The 9,242-nt window shown below is 45.2% G+C and overlaps 1 long non-coding RNA gene across 3 annotated transcripts in view; it reads left to right on the top strand.

Moving 5' to 3' along the window:
- The first annotated feature begins 1,876 nt into the window (after positions 1–1,876).
- LOC122216558 overlaps positions 1,877–9,242 on the top strand; it is a 19,727-nt gene continuing 12,361 nt past the window's right edge. The window contains exons 1-4 of one of the 3 annotated variants that reach the window (XR_006200964.1): positions 1,877–2,231; positions 2,521–2,574; positions 3,527–3,700; positions 7,822–8,228. This is a non-coding gene — a long non-coding RNA (uncharacterized LOC122216558). Of the gene's footprint in view, positions 2,232–2,520; positions 2,575–3,526; positions 5,305–7,821; positions 8,229–9,242 lie in introns of those variants that run through there. The other 2 variants (XR_006200963.1, XR_006200966.1) reach the window with 2 other exon arrangements.

Genomic DNA, 9,242 nt, shown 5'->3' with positions numbered 1-9,242 from the left:
GGTGACATCCCATGCCAGTGAAACTCAAGTTCCCAGTTAAGAGAGGTGACCACAGGTAAAAGTAATGTTCCAGAATTCATCTTTCAGGAACGGTAAATCTAGAACCTGTGTAATTAACATTTTGCAAATGTTTCCCTCAAGGAGAAAAAAAAAATTAGATAAACGCTCCATAAATTTTCATAGCGAAAAAGGGCGACGTTCTGACTGAGGCCCACCCACCGCATAAACAACTGACAGAATGGGCACCATTGGCGAGCCCCTCTGAGGCTTGATTAAAGGCTCACTGCACTTTTCCTAAAAATCTCCGTGTTATCACACACTCTCTGGCAAACCCTGAACCCTGTCATTACCCTCGGCTCAACAACACTCAGAAACCTTGGTCCCCAGGGATGTTGCCATGTTTCACAAAGGGCCGCATTGTGTCTCTAATTCCTGCTCTCCTCGCGGTTCATTTTATATGCTCTGCATGTGTGTTTGGATTTTCAGAACATGACTCATACCTTTTACATTCCTCTGCAACCCTACCAATGGAGAAAAGGAGTGATGGGTTGGCTGATTGGAAGTGAAAGAAGGTGTCCTTCTCTCCCTGGACAGTATGACTTTTTAAAGGATGCACTAAGTGACTTCCCGGCTCACCAAGATCAATGCGATGTGACATCTGAGAAGGGACAGGAGTAGTGGGTGTTCTCCTTATGTTATTTTTAGACAGCTCATCATTTCTTCCACTGACAGAAATAAAGCTTTTTTTCTCCCCCGTCTTTCTCTCAATAGAATAACAGAGCAACATGGAATGAGTCTAGCTCCGTTAGCTCTCCCACACAATTGCATCTAACCGAAAGATTTCGCTAAGCCACCTATTTAGCGTCATAGTCAAAACACATTGAACATGATTCTGTTATCAGTGTTCGGCCCTGAGAGGCTGTGGAATTTTTAAGGAATATGTAAATTTTTCACACTTTTGTCAGGAAGTGAAGACAATTTTTTCTCTGGATCCAGTTGGAAACCCTCTTCATTATTTGAAAGAGTGCCTTCTGGAAGAGGAGGAGCCTTGCCCAGGGAATTGGGGGTGGTGGAAGGACGCTGCCCTGCTTGAGACGAGGAAATAAAATCTGTTCTTTGGCTCCCTTAATGGTAAGGGACGAGGGATGTGGGAAATGAGAAGGGTCAGGAAGAAGAGTCAGCTTTTGGAAAGAGGCTCTCAATCTCTCCTGGAAAGGAGTGGTCACTCAAGATATGTCCGGAACGGAGTACTGTCTTCACTGTTGCCGAACAAACGGAGTCCTACCTGCACACCCAGTGCACTCTCCCCCATTCCTACATGATCGACCTCATGTTTGGGATGGAAAATGGGGAATGTTGGGATCAGAGAGGCTGAGTTTCTCTGTGCTGTCTCTCTAGGTCACACGGTAACGAGTCTGCCTGTCGGCCGCAGAAACCCCAAGACAGAAACGAGAAAAACTTGTGTAACCATCAGAAACCTGGGGAACTTGTAGAAATCTTGCAGAGACTTGGGGTGCTCAGAGACTCGGGTAATCTGACTCAGATCTATAAGAGCAGAGAGGTTCCAGCTACATCTGGATTACACTTTCCCCCTCTCTCGGTATTTACACAACCTTTTTATATTTCGTAGGCGTATGTCCTGCGCACACGTAGGTTTGGGTCTGTCCATGCACGTGTGTGTGAGAGAGAATATTTACAGCAGGATCTGACCCAAGACGGGGAGCTCACTGCTCTTTTCCATTCTTCTTTTTTCCCTAAGAGCGTGGTTAGCTTGAGACAAATCTGTTAAAAACTTGGGTGAAAACCCTGGGGCCTACAGAGAAAACTTGGCTTGTCATTGAACATTCCAATTGTCCTGGGGTGGAAGGCTCTGACATCATTGGAATCATAATGCTTTTTTGTTCTTTTATTCTTTGGACTTACGTCTTTTATACTTTTCAAAGGACTTTCATATCCTTTATGTCATCTCACACTGACGACATCCCTGCAGGGTGGAAGGACAGGTATTATTATAATAACTCAGCCACTCTTCCAACAACAGTCATCATTCATGACTGAGGCCCCAGAGCCCACAGCAGGAAAAGCAACTGAATCACTTTATGGCCTCCCAATCCCCACCCAGGAAGGTCCTCTGAGGCCGACTGTGTGACCAGGCTTTGCAAGTGGCCGAAGGAAAGAGTCCCGATCAAAGGGCAGCCTGCCTGATGGTCAGATGCCAACAGCTCTGCCTGGTAGGAGCTGGGTGGGTTGGGGAGAGAGATGCTCTCCTGTACGATGACTTTTCTTCTTTTGAGTCTATTAGAGCACGTGAGTTAGAGGCATGGGGTGGGGGTGTGGGGCTCGCCAGAGTGTTTGCTGCCTTCCTTCAGTCTGGGAGATAGAATGCAATGGGACAGGATGAGAAAGAACATTCCCTGTTTTTTCGTTTAGAGTTCCTTCTTTGGTAAAGCAGCAAGAAAGCAAAACTCTCTAGATTTCGAGGAAAGATGCATAATGTTCTTTTCTTTTGTCCTTTCCCAGCCGGTGACGAACATGCTTCTGTAGAGCAAATGGCTGGACTATTTCATGGCCCCAGTGAGTCATTTTATGTTCTTCAGGAACTTCTGTGTTCACAGCATGAATTTAAAAACAATGCGCAGGGGATGCCTGGGCGGCTCAGCCGCTTGAGAGTCTGACCCTTGATTTCGGCTCAGGTCACGATCCCAGGGTCGTGGGATGGGTCCCCACGTTGGGCTCTGTACTCAGCGTGGAGTCCGCTCCAGATTCCCTTTCTTCCCCTCTGTCCCTCTCCCCCGCTTGTGTGCGTGCGCTCTCTCTCTCTCTCTCAAAATAAAATAAAATAAACCATAAATAAATAAGTTAACTAATTACAAAAATAAAAATGTGTAAAGTTATCAACCTAGTACCTGCTACACAGTAACAGTTCAGTAAGTGTCATCTATTGCTATAATGACATGCATAATTATATATATACATATGTACCTGTGAGTGTGTGTATGTGTGTGTATATATATACATATACATATATATATATATATATATGTATATGTATATATATATAAAATTTACTCTCTGCAACAGAGTAAAGGTTGGTATGTCTCTTGAAGCGGCGGGAGGTGCCACATAGTACTTCCGTGCCTAGGCGTGTCTAGATGAGGCTCATAATTTGAAATTGGCAAAACCAGCGTCCTACCTGTCCAGGAACTGGGGTAAGCCCAGCCCGCATGGAGAGGCCATTGGGTGTAAGATTACCACCAACTCTGCTGGACCCACTAACGCAGGGGGAGCACACCTACAAGCAGACACCATTACTTGGCACTAACACGTGAAACCGTTCATTAGGGGCAGGGAAGCAGTGTGACCGACTCGAACAGGCCTATTCACATTTGTTGGATCATCCCCCACACAATTCCAAAGGCAAGAGCCTGCAGCCATTTTTAAATGTATCCATTTCACAGCCAAGCGAAAATGTTTCTGTACCAAGAATAATCTTACATTAAATTTCTCTTTTTTTTTTTTTTTCCAGCAGCCTAAATTTAACCAGGGGGAATTCTTTTTTTAGACGCTATTCTACTCAACCTTTAAAAATGAAGGATCCGAATTTAATGTGAAATCTGCATTTCATCAAAGATGGGACACCGCGTCCTTGGCTTAATTATTCTTTGGAAATCGAACATCTTTACTACTGCATGCTTAACAGGTAGAAGGAAAAACAAACTGCAGACGATGTGATTCAGGCCTGAGGGACTGGAGGCACTGATTCCATCTACACTGATATCGCATGGGGAACCCCCTTTGCATTGATAATACTCACATGCTGAACTAGCACGCGGTATAATAGTCAGTGATAATGTCGCTCGATGTCTACCCTTAGAAAGAGAATTTAGAGCATGAATCAGTAGAATAATAATACTCCCCAATTACATGACACTTTGCTTTATAATCCCCCCCCCCCATAATATGGATCTCTCCATTTTATTCTTTTATTAGCCCCTGGAGGGGAGAGTCACCAGGGCTCAGGGAAGAGAGATTACTATAGGTGGTGAAGTCAAGATTTGCATCTTACCCTTCTAGAGCACTTCTCTTGCCGTGGTGCAGCTTCCTAATGAACACTGAGAGTTTTGTGAATGGGGGGGGGGAAGGAAGTGTAGTAACTGTACCTCAGGAAACAGCTTCGTGAAAAAACAGAGGAAGAACTGAGGGATGAAAGTCAAACTCAGCCGGAGCCTTGATTATGCTTTTGAGGCCTCAGGGTGACCTGGGACAAGTGCCTTAAATATCCACTGCCTCTGGTTTTCATCTCACAGGAGGGAATGTTAATTCTAGTTCTTTCCACCTCATCAAGTTTTTAAGTAAAGAAGGAGCTAATGAATATGAAACTGTTTTAAAAGGTATTAACTCTTTTCAAAATGTAGGCACTGGGAGATGATTTTTGAAATAAAGTATATTGCTAGTTAACAGAAGCACTTGGATCAAATGAACGTACTCAAGGCCTAGGAGGTCCAGTCTACTCCTGGCCATTTAGATGCCTCCAGAAACCAGTGATGGAGCGGGCACCCGGTCCCTGTGCCGTTTCACTTGCATGTCCCTTTTGATGCTAAAAGGTAGAGATTTATCTTGGGAAACTCCTCCCTCTGGATCCAGACAAGAAGGGAGCTTCATCAAGGAATCCACCTTCCCTGGGCACGGGCACCCTGAACAGAAATCGGAGATTGAGCAGAAGGTTATGGTACCTAAGAAGGGTTGGTGCCCATCAGCCTGCAGTGGAGGCTCAGAAGAGGCCTCCCTGCCTCCAGTCTTCCGACAGTTCCTTACTCCTCTGCCTGCCCTGCCTGGTTTCTCAGCCTTCCTTTTGATTCTGGAAATTCTCCCACACCCTTGTAGGAAATCCCATCCATGCCCTCTTAGGGGTTGTTTTACACCACTGAGTCTAAGAGGGGCTTGCCAGGTCACCATAGTTATCAGAACAGAAGATTTCTTGAAAGAGGGACTATTAGAACCCCGTCAATGTTTAGACACGAACAACCTGTTCTTTGAGTTGGCCAGGGTTAGTCCCAGCAACTTGCAAAGAAAACACCCTAATGGTGAAAGCTGCAACACTAACAGATCATTGCAGCCAGAGGAAGGAGGACAGAAGAGTGACGATCAAGAAAATCAAACCATTTGGTCACCTAGGAATCTACTGTGGAACAAAAGGCAGGCAAGTCAGGTAAAAGAGCCGCTAATAAGTCTTCAACCACCATTCTTGAAAAAGTCTCCTTTTTTCTTCCTTTGCTAAGTCCATAAAAGTTTAAAAGATCAAAATAAAAATATTACGGTTATGACAAAAATTAGTTTCAAACTAAATTACACTATATGTGTGTGTGTGTGTGTGTGTTCTAAAAAATTTTTTCTGTGGCCATGTAAAGAGTACTGTTTAGTGCTATTAGTTTTATAAGAAATGTACTAGTAACTCTGCTAAGGAAGTTGTCAACTTTTTGGTTTTTTTAACTTTTTTAAAAATATTTATTTTTGGCAGAGAGAGAGAGACACAGAGCATCAGCGGGGGAGGGGCAGAGAGAGAGGGAGACACAGAATCCAAAGCAGGCTCCAGGCTCTGAGCTGCCAGCACAGAGCCCGACACAGGGCTCGAACTCACAGACTGCGAGATCATGACCTGAGCCGAAGTCGGACGCTCAACCAACCGAGCCACCCAGGCACCCCAGTTGTCAACTTTTTGTATGAAAGTTAACTCTCAGGGTGCGTGGGTGGCTCAGTTGGTTAAGCGTCCGACTTCAGCTCAGGTCATGATCTCATGGGTCCTGAGTTCGAGCCCTGCATCGGACAGCTCGGGGCCTGGAGACTGTTTTGGATTCTGTGTCTCCCTCTCTCTGCCCCTTGCTCCACTTGCTCTCTGTCTCTCTCTCAAAAATACAATATTAAAAAAGGAAGGAAGGAAGGAAGGAAGGAAGGAAGGAAGGAGGGAAGGAGGGAAGGAAGGAAGGAAGTTAACTCTCTTCAAGACTCGGTTCTGCTAAAGTGTATTTGATGGTACGGGGTCATCACGGAATGAAATAGCAAGGAAGAACCGCTTTCCAAAACCTTCGAAATGTCCTAAAATCAGATAAATAAATATCTAGAGATACTTCCACAAGACTGTTCAACAGCCAGAACATCAAACGTGAAAGGGAAATTCAACAGGTTCCCTGCACAATAAAATCACCACCCTCATTTAGTATCACACTGTCTTCACACCTAAACATTGACATATTCCCTCTTTCAAGAAATCTTCTGTTCTGATAACTACTGCAACCTGGCAAGCCCCTCTTAGACTCAGTGGTGTAAAACAATCATTTTCTAATGTTCCCAAATTCCATGGGTAGGGAATGTGTAGCGAGGACGGCTTGACTCTGCTCCGGGATGTCTGATGCCCAAGCTGGGAAGCCATGGTCATGGGGGCGAGAATCGTGTGAAGGTGCCTTCCCTCACATGTCCACCGAGAATGCTGGCTGTCAGCCAGGACCTCAGCTGGGAATGTCAACCAGAGCATACATGAGTAGGCTTTCCATGTGGCCTGGGCTTTCTCGCAGCCTCAGGGCAACTGGACTTCTCACGTGTTGGCTCAGGACTTTTTCCATGATATCCCAGCCAACAGGGTGGGAACCCAATCTCATTTTCTGGGCTAGCCTCCAAAGTTACAGGGCGCCATTTCTGCTGGGCCCAAATGAGTGACAAGCCCATTTAAGAGAAGAACACACCAACTTCCACTCTGAATGGGAAGAGTAACAAAGTCTCCTGATAAAAGACCAGGTGGGATGGGAGAGATTGTGTGGCCACCCTTGGAAGATACAATCTGTCACATCATCAGGGATCTCTTCTTTCCAGCTAGAAATAAGCTCTCCTTCTGTAAATTCTCACAACGCTCTATTTTCGAACTGAGGCTTACAGATTTCCATCTTACACTGTAATTACCATGGAACATGGGCCATCTTCACCATTCGATGAGCTCCTAGGGTTTTCTTTCCTTTTTTTGGATCTTCACGGTACCTTACAGAGCTCCTGGCACTTAGGAAATGCTCAATAAGGTTTACTGAAGAAATGTGGGGTTTTTTTTAACCAGTTTCAGATGGGACTACAGCTGACCCTTGAACAGCACAGCCAAGCCCTGGCCCGATGCAGGTGAAAATTCACATAGAAATCCTGACTCCCCCAAAACTTTACTAATAGCTTTCAACTGACCAAAAGCCTTATAGATAACATAAAGCGTGGATCAATACATATCTTGCATGTGATATGTATTATATACTGAGATCTTAACAATAATTCCCAATTTTTGTGTTACTTTTTAGGGTATTTCTAGGCTATGTGCTTCACCTGGGAGTTTTTTCAAATTGTGGCAAAATCTCCCCCAAATTTCCCAATATATTTATTGAAAAACACCCGCGTGTAAGTGGACTCACACTGTGAGTTCAAGGGCCAACTGTATTAGCTACCTAGGAGACACTCACAAGTGCTTTTGGAAAGAAGGGAGGGATGAAGGAAGGGAGAGCGGGAGGGAGGGAAAGGAGTGGGGGGAGGGGAAGACGATGCAAGGCAAACAGGCAGGCATAACCGTTTGAAGTGAATCGTTCATTTTAGAAACATTCACATTGCTGCATTTAAATTTTTCTCCGGAGGAGAAAAGATCCAGTTCTCCACCTTTCATGTACACAGCTAAAGATCCCTAGGGAAAAACACACAATCACGCTGACAGGTGTCATTTCAAACCCAGGACCGTGAACATCAAGGAGGCACTTGTGTCGTGCTTCCTTAACCCATTCGTGTCCCTCCCTTCCCTCACAGGTGTCTATTTCATACCTTCTCCTCTCGTCTCAACCTTCAACATCTTCTCCAACATCTTTGTTTTCGGTCAATGACCTCCTTCCTTCTGTGAACAACAAAACGATGCAAAGGGAGAGCTGCAGAGACCCCTCCCCTCTCATCGTCCAGCCGGGCCTCCATGCAGAGGCCCTCTGTCTTCCCACCACTGCCATACATGGGCCATCTATGCCCCATTCCAAAGCCAGTCCCGCTGCTCTAATGCTGGACTCTAGTCCCACCTACCATGATGCTCCCAGAAGTCCCACCCCCGTCCCCCTGCACCAACAATGTCAGTAGTTGTGTCAATATGCTGGTATTTCTCCCTTCTTAAAAAGATATCTCTCTTCACCATGATTCACCAACGGCCCATTTGTTTTCTGTCCTTAATAAAAAAAGAAAAAAGTAGTTGAAAGTTGTTTATACTTATTGTTTTATCTACATCTTCTCAAAGTGTCTCTTAAGTTCACCCCAATCAGGTTTTCACCCCTACCACAAAATGTTCTTGTCAAGGTCACCCTTGGACCATCTCAGGACCAAATCCAATTTCCAATCCCCAGTCCCCATATTGCTTGACCCATCGGCAGCATCCAATGCATATCTGTAATTGACTTGGTTTCCAAAACACTGTATTTCCCCCTACCCCCAACTACCTCCCCCACTCTCCTTCTGTATCTCCTTTCTTGGTTCCTTCTCCTCTTCTTCTTTGCATTTAATGTTTGGAGCTCGAAGCTTAGACCTTGAATTCTTCTCCATCTCCCCTCGTTACCTTGTCCAGTTTCTAGTCACAAAGCTTTAAATTACCATCTCTACATGGGAAAGAGCTCCCAGAGTTTATCTCCCCCCACAACTCTCGTCCAAACTCCAGACTCAACATCTCTGCTTTAGATGTCTAGGAGGTAGCTTGTACTTAACATGCCCAGTAGTGCTCGTGTAGTCTCTCCCACCTCAGTTGATGGTAAACTCCAATCTTGAAAATGCTTACACCAAAAACACTGCAGTCATTCTTGCCTTCTCTTACATTTTATATCCATTATATCGGGAAGTCCTGTATCCAGACTGTGACCACTTCTCTCCACTGTTTCAAGCTACTACCATCCCTTGGCTATTAGAATTGCCTCCTAACTGGTCTCCTCCCCGCCCCCTCCCCCCCAGCTCCTGCCTCCCTACTGTCTGTTAGCAACAGTGCAACCAACATGGTTAGTTAAAATACCAGTCATATCCCGTCTCTCCTCTGGTTAAAGCCCTGCAACACCTCCCCATTTCAATCAGAGGGAAAGCTAGAGTCTAAACAATGACCAACAAGCCACTACATGGTTACTTCTCTGACTTCACCTTTTATTGTTCCCCACCTCCTCCACTGGCCTTGTTCTTTACTTTGAATGTTCCAGGCATGATCCCACATT

This window comes from Panthera leo, chromosome A1 (assembly GCF_018350215.1).
Source record: "Panthera leo isolate Ple1 chromosome A1, P.leo_Ple1_pat1.1, whole genome shotgun sequence".
Classification (NCBI taxonomy): Eukaryota; Metazoa; Chordata; class Mammalia; order Carnivora; family Felidae; genus Panthera; species Panthera leo.
Note: the sequence above shows the minus strand (reverse complement) of the source record. Positions and strands in the feature narration are given on the sequence as shown.